The 14,679-nt window shown below is 39.2% G+C and overlaps 1 protein-coding gene across 1 annotated transcript in view; it reads right to left on the bottom strand.

The window, feature by feature from the left end:
* The window catches only part of LOC114466850 (cryptochrome-1-like), a 104,111-nt gene that overhangs the window by 66,260 nt on the left and 23,172 nt on the right, over nucleotides 1–14,679 (bottom strand). The gene's annotated exons all lie outside the window — the stretch shown is intronic.

Here is a 14,679-nt window from a genome sequence, read left to right as displayed (position 1 = left end):
TTGGCTTTAATGCTTTCATTTGGACGAGTGTCAGCTTTTGAGAAAGGGAGAGAAAGACAGAGAGCCAAACACACACACACGTCGCTGCTGTGTTTTTCTTTTTTTTTGGACGTGTGAACACACACACACACACACACACGTACAGAGAGAGAGAGGGAAGCGCGCGCACGCACACGCACAGGCACGCGCACGCACAGCCAAACACGCACGCACGCACCCACGCACAGAGAGAGAGAGGGAAAAGACACACACACACACACAAGAGAGAGAGGTGGTGCCCCTCACTGGCCAGTTTAGTGCACTACACACTTGTGACACAACATTGTGATTTCTCACTTCTCCCCTGCCGATAGAATAGTGCCATTACACACAGACACTATTTTTATTTTTATTTCAAATTTTATTTTGAATACAGTATTTCATTTTATTTTATTTTAATATTACTGTTACCATCATTATCATTTTTTATTATTTAAATTGTTAGTTTCTGTTGGCTTTGTGGTTGCCCCCCTGAAGAAACGACATCTTCAATGAAAGAATGAAATCACCTTCAACTCTTACGCTAATGAAATGTCAACATCATTCAAAGGACCAAGCATCAGAAGGAAATGGACAATCAAAGGTGTGTGACCTTTCAGGACTCAAGGACTCAACTCCCATTCAGCAAAGCAATGCTGAAATAACTCGCTCAGTCCCAAGTCAACTCTTCATCGTCTATGAATGGGCCGCATGCCAATGCTGGATTAACACATCCTGCCCCATCATCAAAGACTGAGAACCTGTGGGCGTTGGAGTGATTGGACACTCCCCCACCAATGAGTTGCGAGTTAAACGCCACGACTACTGCCTGAATGATGGGCAGCAACTGCAGACTGGTCACACGTCTGCTGGATATCTTCACCAAAAAAAGACACTGTTTCAAAAGCCACAAGGATACCAAGCCACAAGAAGTCCACCACAGCCTTTGGTGGTAGTGCTAAATCACTTTAGCCTTGAACTTTGGCATGGAGGGGGACAACTAGCAAATAGCCAACAAGCTTCTCCTTCGCACAATACTAACCCCTCTATCTTCTGACTGTGCACTAGATTATTTTGTTTTCATTTATTCTCTCACACGCAGACAGACCAGACATACAGTCACACACCCACATTCATAACTATGAGAAACACAGTTTGCCACATGAGATCAAGTGTGCCCATCATTTATCTTTGCTTTTATTCATTATGTTGCTCATTTATTTACACTGCTGTTGCCTTTATGAGAAAAGAACAAACAAAGGGGAAGAAAATAGTGTTACTGATAAGGTTGTTTTTGTTTGCTTTTCTTTCATTTATTTTCTTGATTGAGGGGAGGCCCCCCACAATGCAAGATATGGTTACATCCGCTGAAGAAAGAGCCCTCTGTTGCCTCAGCTTTTGGAGCTGAAGTTTTAATTTTTTATTATTTTATTGGCCATGATTTTTTTTTGAGCTCACACGTTTTTCTCCTTTGTTATTTCTGAACGATTCTTCTTTTTCTCTTTTGTTTTTACTCAATTTCAGGAAAATTGAGACAGAGATTGAGGACTGCAGCCTCAACCAAGTTTAAATTTTGACATTTTTTGACCGATACCCTCGTAAACAATCTGTACCTTACCCTTTTTGAAGCTGCTTGCGACAGACAGCCTAGTTCAACATTCATTGTTTTCATTTTGCGCGCCTCCCCCTTACCGCGTCGTACTGTCTTGCCGGCCCAAAGCCACTCGACAGCAGGGGGGGGTACCAAATTTTTTCCTGAGAAAAAATGTCCCATTAGTTGCTATGAGTACATAGGCAATTACTTTTCAAACAAGAAGTCCTGGTTTAATGTGCAGAAAAAGGATAAACCTTGCTAGGGAAAGCGCTCTTTGGGGGATAGCGGTCCACCTGATTTGATACATGCTTGGTAACCGAATACCGTTCTGAACAAATTTCTACGTTCCCTTAGAGTGAGGGTTATTAGAGGTTGCGTGCTCCGTTCAATCTTAGAGGTGCCCAATAAAGTCCTGACAGTTGAGTTTCCCCCAGGTTTGGTACCGGGGTTGAGTTTGTTTCCCTCAGGTTGCAGACCGAGGTTGAGTTATTCCCAAGCTCTTATTTTTCAAGAGTGTAGGTTGAGTTTCCTGCTGATTCAGAGGTTTTTTCTTAGACTTCTGGAGTTTATGGTGGTTGAGTTATTCCCAAACTCTTATTTTCAAGAGCGGTGGTTGAGCCCTGCTGATTCAGAGATTCTTTTTTATAATCTTTGGAGACGGACGGCGGGTAAGTTTTCCTTCAGGTTTGGTACCGGAGGTTGTGTTTTCCTTCAGTTTGGTACTGTTGTGAATTATCTCCCAAACTCTTATTTTCAAGAGCGGTGGTTGAGCCCTGCTGATTCAGAGATTCTTTCTTACATTTCTGGAGACGGACGGCGGGTGAATTTCCCGCGGTTTGGTACCGCGGTTGAGTTTGTTGAGTTAGACACGGCTGTGCTATTCCTGCCTGATCAGCAGATGAGCAGACTGTCAGTACCACGGGCGATAATCTAAGTGTAGACTCCGCAAAGGCGGAAGTAAAAAGGAGCGTACCTCTTAGTAATCAGACGATACCAGTAAAAAGCAATTAATTAACACTAAAAGGTTGCCAAGCATGGGGGGGCAATAAGAGCTCATTGACCCCGAGAGATGAGGTGGACTGGCTATCGCCACTGCTGGGTTAGATGAGACCTATATTCCACTTAGACACTATGCAGCAAAACCTTGTGAATGCATGGACGTGAAAATTGAGGCATGAACGTGTGCGGTGCATGAGTGACTGAATGATGACACGTTACGTATGCCTGAGAGAACCGCGTTGTGAGTGTGAATGTGCCGTGGACGTGTCATTGAGTGATTGACCGATGAATGGCTGTTTGACTACACATGTTCCTCTGTTTCACCTTCTTTTCCTCCTGGGTTTTGATGCACTTGATCTTCTCCCTGTTTTTGCCAATTATGTAGTGGGGTGTTCAGAAAACATTGCTGCTTGTTAAAAGAACTATGGTTTTAGGCCTTGGGCCTTCTAAAAAGATTACCAGGTTTTAAAGGGTTTTTTCTGGGTGTTTAAAAACACCAAACGACATTTTTTATATATGATACCACTTTCAGTGGAATGACTGGCTTTGACCTTGACTGACCTTACATGTTCAGTGTCCATGTTTTTTGTTGTTATATGTGTATACTCGTTGTGGTGTGCACTTGTCTACGTCTTCGTCTTAGTTGTTGTTATTATGTAGCTTTTTCCAAAATACAGGTCGCTGTAAGGAGACGAATCAGATCCAACTAAAGAAAAGAGATATTTTAAATTATTCATTTAAGTCTTAATGTTTTCCTCTCTTTCTGTTTCTGAGTGTTTCCTAACAGAAAATGCCACCGCCTTCTCGACTCCGATCCTGCCTCCCCCAGCCGCCATGCCTGGTCACTGCTCTTTGATGAAGGATGAGAATTAAAGGGAAGTATTGTCCATAACTGTAACTGGGAAGCAAAGGGGAAATAGAAATAGACACGTGACAATATGACATATTGTGGATGTTCTAACATAATATCTATTCCAGAGACTACAGAGACTTCCAATCCAACTGCAAAAGTGGGGACAGATCTTCAAATTTCCAAAGGGAGCGTACAGTTGACCCAGGCTTTGACCTTTTAAGGCTGAGGAGGAGGAGGTCGAGGAGGCTGGAGGGCACAAAGGCAGGTAGACACAAGAGAGAGGAAAACGGAGACACATCCAAAATGATCAGATAAGTGATTTTCCAATGATATTTATCATATGGTTTTAAGAATCCAAATGTATTCTTATGTAAAAAAAGGGAAGGGAGGGACCAACGTCCCTCTGATTTTTGATTTATATTTTATCATAGGAAAATATACCTCAAACCCTCCAACCATTTTCTTCTTGTTCCAACAGCACTTAGCGTGCAAGACCATAAAACACCTTCACTGGGTTTAGACACTTTTAAGGGAAAAATTAAGTGTTCTCAACATTGGGTTGGTGGCCCAATCTGGGTCGCCTGAGATTTAAAAAGGGTCCTCCTGAAATTCTTGATAATTGATTGAAATAAGAGATAGTTTAAAATTAAGTAACTTCCAAGCATTTAAGGAAGCTCTCCAAACCGTGCTGGGGCTCGTCACCCCTACGAATGGGATAAACACAGAGAGCAAAAGACAATATGATTGTTCGACTCAACTTAACTTTAATTCTGTCTAACCTTGAGGGGCCAATAATCTTGCTAAACTCTGGTTCAGACACAGAATAGGAGACACTTTTGCCACCAATTGACCTTCAAAATTAAGTAAATTACATCTCAAATAATAATTATGAGGGAAAATAATGAAATAAATGAACTGACAAATTCAGCTCTATAAAAGAATTAGGCTATGTAATTAGGTGTGGAGTGTTAACATTATTCAGAATAAATAAAGGATAGAATAAGATTTCTCCTTCACAAATAAGAGATAGCAAAGAAAATAAACAAACAATTTAAATAAATAAATAACATTATTTATTTATTTGGTTAAACTCAGTTAGCTTTCTCACATCTCCATGTCTCCCAATTGTATGTATTCATCTTGAGAAGACATGTAATCACACTCCACACTTCTCCGTCTGACTTGCATGTACTTCTCCGTCTGACTTGCATGTCCTTCTCCGTCCGACTTGCATGTCCTTGTAAACAGTGGTTCTCAAATTGTTGCTTCTCACCAGGTAAGTAGACGTACCACAGATAATCACTGCAACTCCAGCTATGCTTCTTCTTACTCCAGGAAAAGAAAATCGAATTAATACTTCCTGCTTTTCTTTCAGCCTCATATTTTCCCACTCGCGTGCGAATGGGCTACAGAGCTAGCATGGCTCACTAACCCACACCTAACCATTGTGTGATTGTGCAGCAGCACCTTTTAGGATCTGAAAAGCTCTCAGATCCTGACCTCTGACCTGTCTCTGCCTTCCTGGCCATACTAACTATTCATTTAGTTAGTTAACTAAACCTAACACCCCTAAACTTCTATTCTATTCTATTCTATTCTATTCTATTTTATTCTATTTTATTTTATTTTATTTTATTTTATTTTATTTCATTTCGGTTTATTTTATTTTGTTTTGTTTTGTTCTGTTTTGTTTTCCCCCCCCCCCCCCCCCTTTTTTCTGTCCAGGTACCAGCTAAAGCCTACCAGGTACCAGGTACCAGCTAAAGCCTCAGTAGTGGGATCGCGCCTGTGTTCAGGTACCAGCCAATCCCAAGAGTTCTGTTTCGGTGTTTTTCCCCCTCTTCTGTTCAGGTACCTTCCGATCCCAAGAGAGGTTGCCAGGTGTGTGGAGACTACCCTTCCTCAGACAACAACCAATCATCTACAACGCCGACCGGAAACGAACGACCCACACGGCAGTGAAGGTCGCGGAGATCCAAGATGATTGCCGACACCAGCTGATGCTGAGACGGAGGCTGACCGAACAATGAAGGGGGAACCGACAAGGCCACTGAGACACACACAAGAAAACGCTCTAGAACAAGGGCCTAGCTTTGTTTATAAGCCACACCAAATGCTCATAGCTCGGTTGAGGGAGGACAACCTCACACCTAGCTGCAGGAATACAGTCATAAACCCTTCTGCTACGATTGAGGAAAATACTCAAGGTTCTTCACTCATGATGCTATTGGTTACCCCAGTTACCACTGAACTCAGCCGATGAAGACGAGTGATGTCCTTGATGCAAATGATGATTTTTGCTTATCTAGATGTAACAAAGGATGATTTTTGATGATTCATGCCATTGATAATAATGATGAAGTTTTTTTAAGGTTTATTCCCACATTTTTCTTGATATATCTGTGCCTCACAAAAGAAGAATATATCCAATGTATGACAATAACGATGCTAATGGTTAACCCTGACAGACAGCAAAGGTGGAATATAATAATTTTGTTTCTTGATTTGGTCGTTGAGGCGACCAAAAGTGGGGAATGTTATGGTCATTTTTATATTCATCATCATATCCTCAAATGTATGTTCATGTGTACAATTTGTCATGTTTTAATACATGACGACTCCATTACTCTTACACTTTTGAACAGCTGAATCATGATTAAACAGTACAGGTCGTATTATTCTCAGTGCAGCACAGTCTCTGCTCACATGCAGATATACACTGACGCACACACTTATCAAGGACAGATAAAAGACTGGCACCAAACCTTCTCATAACATCTTCATCATCCTCCAACATTTCCACTATGGGCATCTGACTCCCTCCCTTTTGTCTCTCACTGCTGGGACCTTTTCTTATCTGTATAAAACCTTAAGCTGAAACTGTTAGAGGGCGCGGCACTTCCTTCGGACGTCCGCCTGGACGGACGCTAATTTTGTTTCATTTTGTTCCATCTTGTACCTTTTTTCTTAGTTTAGAATAAACATTTTTTATATAAAATCATCAATGCTTCTCCTGGATTCCATCATTCAACCAGAGCAATAAATCATGTCTCCAAATAAGGTCAACCGTAAATTCAGCCGTAACATGAGGTAAGTGCAGAACAGCAAAGCTTCAAATCAACATGAAAGGTTAAAAACTCTTGAGCTGTGCTTCTTGTCGGTGACCTCGCCCAGCAGCACAAAGACGTGCATTATTCCCAAAGATGGATGACACACATTTCTGTACTTTCTACAGAGAAATAAGTGGCTGCATTAAGCTGTGTTGCCAGGTTGGGTTGATGTGTCTAAAAGAGGAGAAGGTTATGGATCCTCATTATTGCTGGAAATGTCCTAAAACACTTTAGACGTGTATTTTGTTAGCATAGTTAGCATGCAGTAATTTAGCATGCATAGTCTGTTAACTTAAGTTTCTGTGAGCAAGCATGACTTTAAGGTTTATCTGCTATAAATGTCTACATTTAAGGTCCACATTTAAATTTGATTAAAGTAAATATATTTTCGAATAGAAAATCCATTAAAATTGAAAGCAAGATGTCATCATTTCATCAACAAATGTGACTTTTTTCAGCACAGTCAAAGTCAAATATTGTGTGAGACGTGGATAATGGAGGCCGCGACACACTGACCTACATCCCTCAGTGTGTGTGTGTGGCTGCTCACATTTAATGAACATGATGCGAAACCATTGATTACTCAGACTCAGGCTGGTTGTTGCTACGGTGATGCTTTCGGGATAATGCACTGGATCCATCTAATGCCCGTCTGCTGAGACGTCAATGGACGTCGATTCATTCGCTGTCCTGAGTTAGTTTTTAATTATTAGTGCGCTAACAACAACAACTACACTAGGACCCTATAAAATACATGTTAACGAAATCGCGGACGGAATCACAAAATCGACCATTGAAAACTGAATCTACTGTTGAAAGTGGAAATGGACAGAATTGGGTTGAAACGCCATCACTGTGAGGAAAAGGAGGGTTTTTTATGGGGAAATGTTTCGGGGATCACTTATTCGGTGCACTGTCCACCCTCCTCCCGTCCTGGCCGCTTGTTTTTGTTTAATCATTACGGTCTGGGATGATGTCTTCAGGATCATTTAAATTAGGTCAATTTAAATAAAGTTGATCAAAACTTAATCAATAAACCTGCTCAGATTCAGTAAACCATTGATACTTGAGGGGAAATTGGTTGACATTAATGGTCACTGAAGCAAGAGGGAGAAGCTGCTGCCTCTGGAGAGTGCGGAGTGCTTACGACAGTGGCAAAACCAAAAGGGACCTTTAGGGGGAGCGCTAAGTAAAAGTTATGTAGGAAGGAGAGATGAGTTATTATTAATGGGTTAAATAACTAAGAAAATTAATTATGATTATTAATATTACTTCAAATTTGCGGGGTGCCACTCCTTTTAACAGGAGAAATATGTCTAAGTTTTAGACTAAACTCATCAATGTGAAACCAGGGAAAAGTGAATTCTACCAGCCATCTACACCATCATCACAGCTTTAATGAATCAGAGGAATCAAATATTATGTTTAACCTTTTATTCAAAAGTCAACAATTAACACAGTCAAAATATCAATTGAAATGGGATAATTAAATCATGATAAAATGCATTTCTAGGCTAATAAAAGTGAGGATTATATGTAATAAAGTCAAATCACTAATCTAGGAAAATGCTAGTCTACTAAATATTGAATAAAAATGCAGGATACATATTCGAATAATAAGATCATAAAATCAAAGAATAAAATAAAGAGAACTCATGACAAAGAGAGGGAGACGAACAGGGGAGACGAACAAACATGAATGAGATGAACTGTGTGCGGGTCATGTTGTGAATGTGTGTGTGTTTGTAGTTATGGCAGTATGTGTATGATCTATTATGGATGAAGTTACTAATGAAAGTTCAGTCTTGTACCTTGAAGATGTCAGGGTTGGACCTGGAGGTGCTGTTTGAGCAATACAGCAGGACGTGCCACCGTTGGTTCTGTTTCGGTTCAACAGAGTGTAGCCCCTTCAGCTGATCCAGGCGGTTTCTTGCCTTCGCAGCTGGCTTAGATAATGGCTCGTGGCTCACCCCAATGGGTCGCAGGCCGGGCTTCCTTTCGGCTGTTACGCACGTCACTAGAGGCTGTATTTGTCAGAATCAAGCAGCTGTTGATTACAAAATCTAACTGTTTCAATTACAAATAAAATAAAATAAAATAAAATGAAAGACTGGAAACAGGAGGGAACACGTGTGAGCATGAACGCCCGCGTCCAAAACTGAAGTTAGGAACGGCGTTCTTCTTTTTAAAAGCTTATCTTTGGGGTTTGCCTCCTGAAGAGGGAACTTCGTTGATTGGTTTAAAGTTGCCAGCGTCTCAGCTGGGTGCCTTTGGGTGTGTCTTGGGTGTGTGTGTGTAAGACAGATGACAGACGACAAAAGGGATGATTCTAAACATAAAAGAATGCCTAATAATTAATTCCACATATTTCAAAACATCTTTTCAACATCATATCCTGAAATATCATGTATTACGAAAGAGTTTGATACCAAACACGACTAGGAAATAGCCTCGAATCACTTTAGGAACTAATTAATGCATTTTGCTTGTAATTATTCATAAACATAAATGTCAAAAATCATGTTATGCCTCCTCTTAACTATATGATCGCAGTAAATACCTCAAACTAACTTTTGTGATGTTTTCTGGTATTTTTAAGCACTTTTAAATGATAAACACTTTAAAATAGCATTCTGTTGTTATTAAATTACATGAACGAGTGCAGACACATTTGCAATTTCAATTTCAGTAGAAATCATTCCAAAAATGTTTTCATTTGTAACTTTCAAACATAATACAATTTCTTTGTTCTCCTTTGAGCGGGAGAACTGGAGTTATTCCATCGTCCTGTGTAACCATTGGTTTGGGTTCGGGAGGTGACAACATCTGCAGGGGGTCAAAGGGGTCATTGGGACCGTTCTTTGATGTTACAGCATCCAGAGGTATCTGTTTGATAAGGGGGAAGGAGAGGGATGTTCTTCTTTTGATCGTAATGTAGCAGCGCGGTGATAACAGGAGACAAACTGTTCTCGGATTCTCCCGTTCCTTTGTTCGGGCAGGAAGGGGAGAAGGCCCCTTGGGGTAACGTGTGCACTTCACAGTAGGAGACCGACTCCTCGGCTCCACTGGCTGGTGAAGCCAGTGTTCTAAGTCAAAGGTCACTTGGAGGATTTGATTCCCTACAGTTACTTAGTTCTGCTTTAAAGGGAGGGTATCATTCTATGGCATATTCAAACAACTATGCTACCTAAAATTGGAAAATGCATCAAATATCAAAAATACCTTAAAAGAAATTTCCCTCTGTAGCAACACTCTTCAAGACGCTTCGATTTCGCCTCTGTCTCTTTAAGACACTCTTTGCCTGTCTGACACACCCATGAACACTCCCCCTTCAGTACATCATCGCAACACGCATGGATGCTTTTTAATTCTGTTTTTCTGTGCGCTGAAGGCATTTTTAAAAAGTAAAGGCAGATAGCTACTACGATGAGCAGAGTAGACCAATCAACACGCAGTTCTCTCTCTCAGGTGTTTGCTAATTGCAACTGCAGCTGTTTTGACGGAGGTGCATCCTGGAAGGACGGGGAGGGGAGGAAATTTTTTTTATTTTTTAATGAGTATATAAATGAGTACAGACAACATAAGTCAGTGGTTACTTACAAAAGTATTGAAAATAAGTAAATTAAAAGTTAAATCTACAGAGGTGGGTGTGTGGGCTGAACTGAGGAAGAGAACATAGGAGGGGCCTCGTCCCCCGGCGGAGCCTCGTCCCCTCGTGCGAAACAGCAGGAAAATGGCTGCTGGTAGGATATTTGAAAGACGACTCAAAAATATGTGAATCACTCTGAGCAACACTGGAGGTATGTTTTTCAGGAGGGAATGACACACTAACATGATATAAAGCTTGAAAAAAATATTTTTACATAATACCCCCCATTTGAGGGTTCTCAGGTTTAAGGCACATCATATTTCCAAGGTTTCTGATTCTGCCTGATGGCAAAAAACAGACGGAAGTTGCAGAATTCACTTCCTGAAACTGACAATGGCAAAAGTATTATTAATGTAATCTAAACAAAATTAATCAATAATTGCAATATGACAGCTGGGACAATGCAAAATCAATGATTAGCAAGTTATCTATTTTTGCGGGTATTTTTTTCATTTTTGTTATCTTTTTGTGTATTTTTGCAGCTTTATTGTGTTTTTTATTATCATGTATTTTTCTGTCATTTTGTGTATTTTTCTAGTAATTTTGTGAGCTTTTTAGTATAATTTTGGCAATTTGCATGTTTTTCCTAATATTTTGAGTGTTTTAGGAGTCATTGGTTATTTTTCCATAATTTTTTATAATTTATACTACAAAGCTGGGTTTCCTCTTATCGTGCTAACTTCTGGGATTTAATAGCGAGTCCTATAATACAACATTGGCTAACGTCTTTCTGGGCTAAATCACTGCGGTATCTTAGGCTGAACACCGAACCCAGTCGGACCAGGTTATGAAGTGGATAAGATCTGAGCGAGTAATAAAGTCCCGCCTCCCGACAAATCAGATGAGCTCCCATCCCAGTGTGTGAGATAAAATGTAGAGGATTATGTCTGAAACACATCTGTGATGTAAAAAAGTGAAACTGGCTGATTAGAGCATACAGTTTTTTCCTTAACCAGCAGCTGTTTCCAGACAGCGGCCTCTTTAAAGTAACATCTTAATTAGGGATGGGCGACATTGACAAAAAAATGTATCCCAATAATTTCTGGTATTTATCACGAGAGCGATAAAAATCACGATAAATAAAAACTATAAACTGAAAAAAAATCACAACTTAGTGTAAAACACAAATTAATCTTAATACATCACACTAGACACTTTTAAAAAGGCCACATTAGCTTTTGACTCAAAGAGCTCATGAGCTGATGTTTCATGGAATATATTTGTGCATGTGGATCACTATTAGTGTTATTGTATGTAATTGATTTATTTCCTCACTTGAAATAAATTTGTTTTAAAAACAAAACAAAAAAAAGCACATGGAAAGCATAAACAACTCCAATAGTGTTTTTATTGCTGATGAATCTTGTTTATTATTTCATATTTGATAATGAGTTACATAAAGTTATGATTGATAAATATCTCTCTGGTGTAATAATCTCAATAGTTGCATTAGTCTAATGGGACCAGCTTTGTCTTGTGAACATGTGAAACATGATTAAAAAATGTTGCGTTGGAACGAATGAAAAGTGACATTGCTATATATGCTTTATTTATTCATTTCACACAACGTGTGACATATTAGCTTTTATCCTTCCACACAAGTGTTAAATTTGACCATAAACAAATTGATGGCTCTCTGTGGCTTTAAGACAGTAAGACGTGTTCTTTTAATCTTTTTACTTGGTCTATTCCTTATATGGAGTGGTTAGCGTTAGCTCTTAGCCTAGTCTGTGTGTCGGTGTGTTAGCTTAGCATAGTTAGCTTTGGTTGAGTTTACAGTTCATAATCGTTGTTCATCTCTGTACCCGTGTTTGTGGAACTTTGGGTGGATCTGACGGAGGAACTTGAATCGGTTACCTTTGCTAGATGGTTGTCTGGTCTTTATATATATATATATATATATATATATATATATATATATATATATACTATTTAGAGTGTTCCACATTGCTTAATTTGGGGTAAAATAAAAAAAAACTATTTGAGGGAGGATCCCCCCAGATTCCCGTTACAATGGGTTTTGTTGTCAACTTTTTCATGCCGTTGGTGTTTGCATGTCTGCAATTAAAACTAGCATTAGGAGGCCACAGTGCAGGAAGAGCCGCTCGCATGGAGGTGAGAACATCAGTCTTAAAGGATAAATAAACTTTAAAACAGGCCAAAGTCATGTTAAAAAGAGGCCAATGTGCCATGAAACGGAAATAAAAAAAATCATCACAAAAATAATAATTTACTCAGAAACAGTTGGGTGTAGAAATGTGATAAATTGCTTATTTTAAAATGTACTTAAGTACAAGTAAAATTACTGATTTAGAAATATACTAAAAAAAGAACAAGTACTAAGGATGTGGAGATTACAAACGTGCATGATGCGAGTGTATCGTTCATTCAGTGTTCATCGATACAATTGGTGGGTGAAATTGTGATGCATTGTTAAATGCGTGCATCATTGGTAAAATGCATAGTTGCATCGATTTTTTAATCCATCCATCCATCCATCTTCTGACCCGCTTGCTTCCATTTTCAGAGTTGTGGGGCGATTTTTTCATGTTGTATTTCATTCTAACCTGTGTTTCCAAGGCACATTTAATGCACCATCACTGCTTTGTGCGATGTTTTGAAAACGGACTGAAGCCGGGAAATACATTCCTACCGCAACAAAGTTACAAAAACACAGAGGTCCCTAAGAGCAGCAGCAGTAGCTATAAATGAGATTTACAATGCACCTAAAAACTTCAAATTAGGTGTAAAAAAAAGGTAAACTTGACAAAATGCAGGTGGTTTGTACATAATGCCGTGCTGCTAAACCTTACAGAAACTGAAGGGCCCACTTGTATCGCTACGGCCACCGCTGCTCCCCCTAACTCAGATTCATCTGAGGCAGATTGGAATCAGAGCTCCAGCCAAACTGGTGAGAAAAGTATCAGAAATGACTTTGTCTAGGGCGGTACTCTTGCAGCACCCTGTACCCGTGATAAAGACATAACTGACACCAGACCTGTTTTCAAAAGTGTATTTTATTTAATTCTTTAGTTTGTCTTATGGACATTGAATATGACTCAGTTAGAGTCTGTTTACAGCAGCTGTGACTAGTGAAAATAATAGTTTGCATCTTTCTTTGCACAAGCAGTTGTGAAAGACAATTGTGAAATATTAATATTTGGATTATTCATATTACAAATGTTAACGCTTTCTCAGGGCTCGATACTGCAACCAAATTGGTCACAGTTTGCATTACCTGCAGCCAAGCTGCAAGATATAACAATTTGTTAACCTAAAATAAATCACGTTGTGAAATGACTCGGCCACCTTCCTACTTCACCTCCTGCAAGATCTACAGACCATCAACTTTCCCTGCGCCTGAGGCTAACCTTAAGTTTTAAATCCCTGGTAAGATAACTAAACTAACAAGAACACTATTCTAGAAGAAAACAGAGATTTTAATTGTGTGGGAACAGATTAATTTAACCACCAATGTGCCAGTTAAATATGCATGCTTTATGTGTGGCAAGAAATTAGTAATTAGCATGTGTTTACCGATATGATCATGCATTATCAAATTCAAGTTACTTTTTGTAGCCTTTCAAATACATTAACTAAAAAAATTCTTCTTCATATAACATTGTGTTCATGTAAACTGAGATGTGTAAGAATTTGAAGATGAAAGATACTGTTTTATTTTTTGATGTCAATATATTTGATTTTATACTATTTTTAAGTTGCCATTTACATGATGAATAAAAATCAAATCAAATTAAATCAAACATTATTCTATATAATTTTAACAGTATAGACACTATTGTCTTCATTCAGAAGGTATTTTTTGTCTCCGGGAGGACATTAATCCAGGTGAGTTGAGGCAAAATGGCTCCTTTGAGAGTAAAGGTTGCAGACCCCTGACCAGGGGAAGAGGGTTAGGAGACCCCACTATAAGAGCTGGCCCCTCTGAATTGAATTCCACGGGGTGAGGCAATGAGGATGCTAAGTTGGTTATGCTACTGTTAAGTTAATTCAAGTACAGCTTTTCTGCAAAAATAAAAAAAAAACAGAATACATGTAACCTGTTGTTGTGTTTTGCTGTTATTTATTTATTTTTTTAATTGTTACATCTTCTTTTAAAATTGTTTAAAAAAAAATGAAAAACTTAACGCTTGATGCTGTGCTGCCTTGCCTGCAGGGGTACAAGGACCATCGTTTGCTGTGTTGTACCGCCATCTTGGGCAAAAGTCAGGTACTGCGACTAGTCAATGTCACGTGTCGCGAGACAACCCTAAAGTCGACTAGTCTGTTCAACCCCTACTATATACTGAAAGTAAAAAATAACTGAAGTGAACTTGAATTGTTCACTATTGTTCTCTGTTTGAGTAACATCACTTGATCAAGCCTTTTCTAACATTCCACACTACAAAATAAGTAATAAAAATATGTATGATCGGTTTGATATCGGTATCGGCCA

Source organism: Gouania willdenowi, chromosome 7, assembly GCF_900634775.1.
Source record: "Gouania willdenowi chromosome 7, fGouWil2.1, whole genome shotgun sequence".
NCBI classification, from domain to species: Eukaryota; Metazoa; Chordata; class Actinopteri; order Blenniiformes; family Gobiesocidae; genus Gouania; species Gouania willdenowi.
This window is presented reverse-complemented; position numbering and strand designations above follow the sequence as displayed.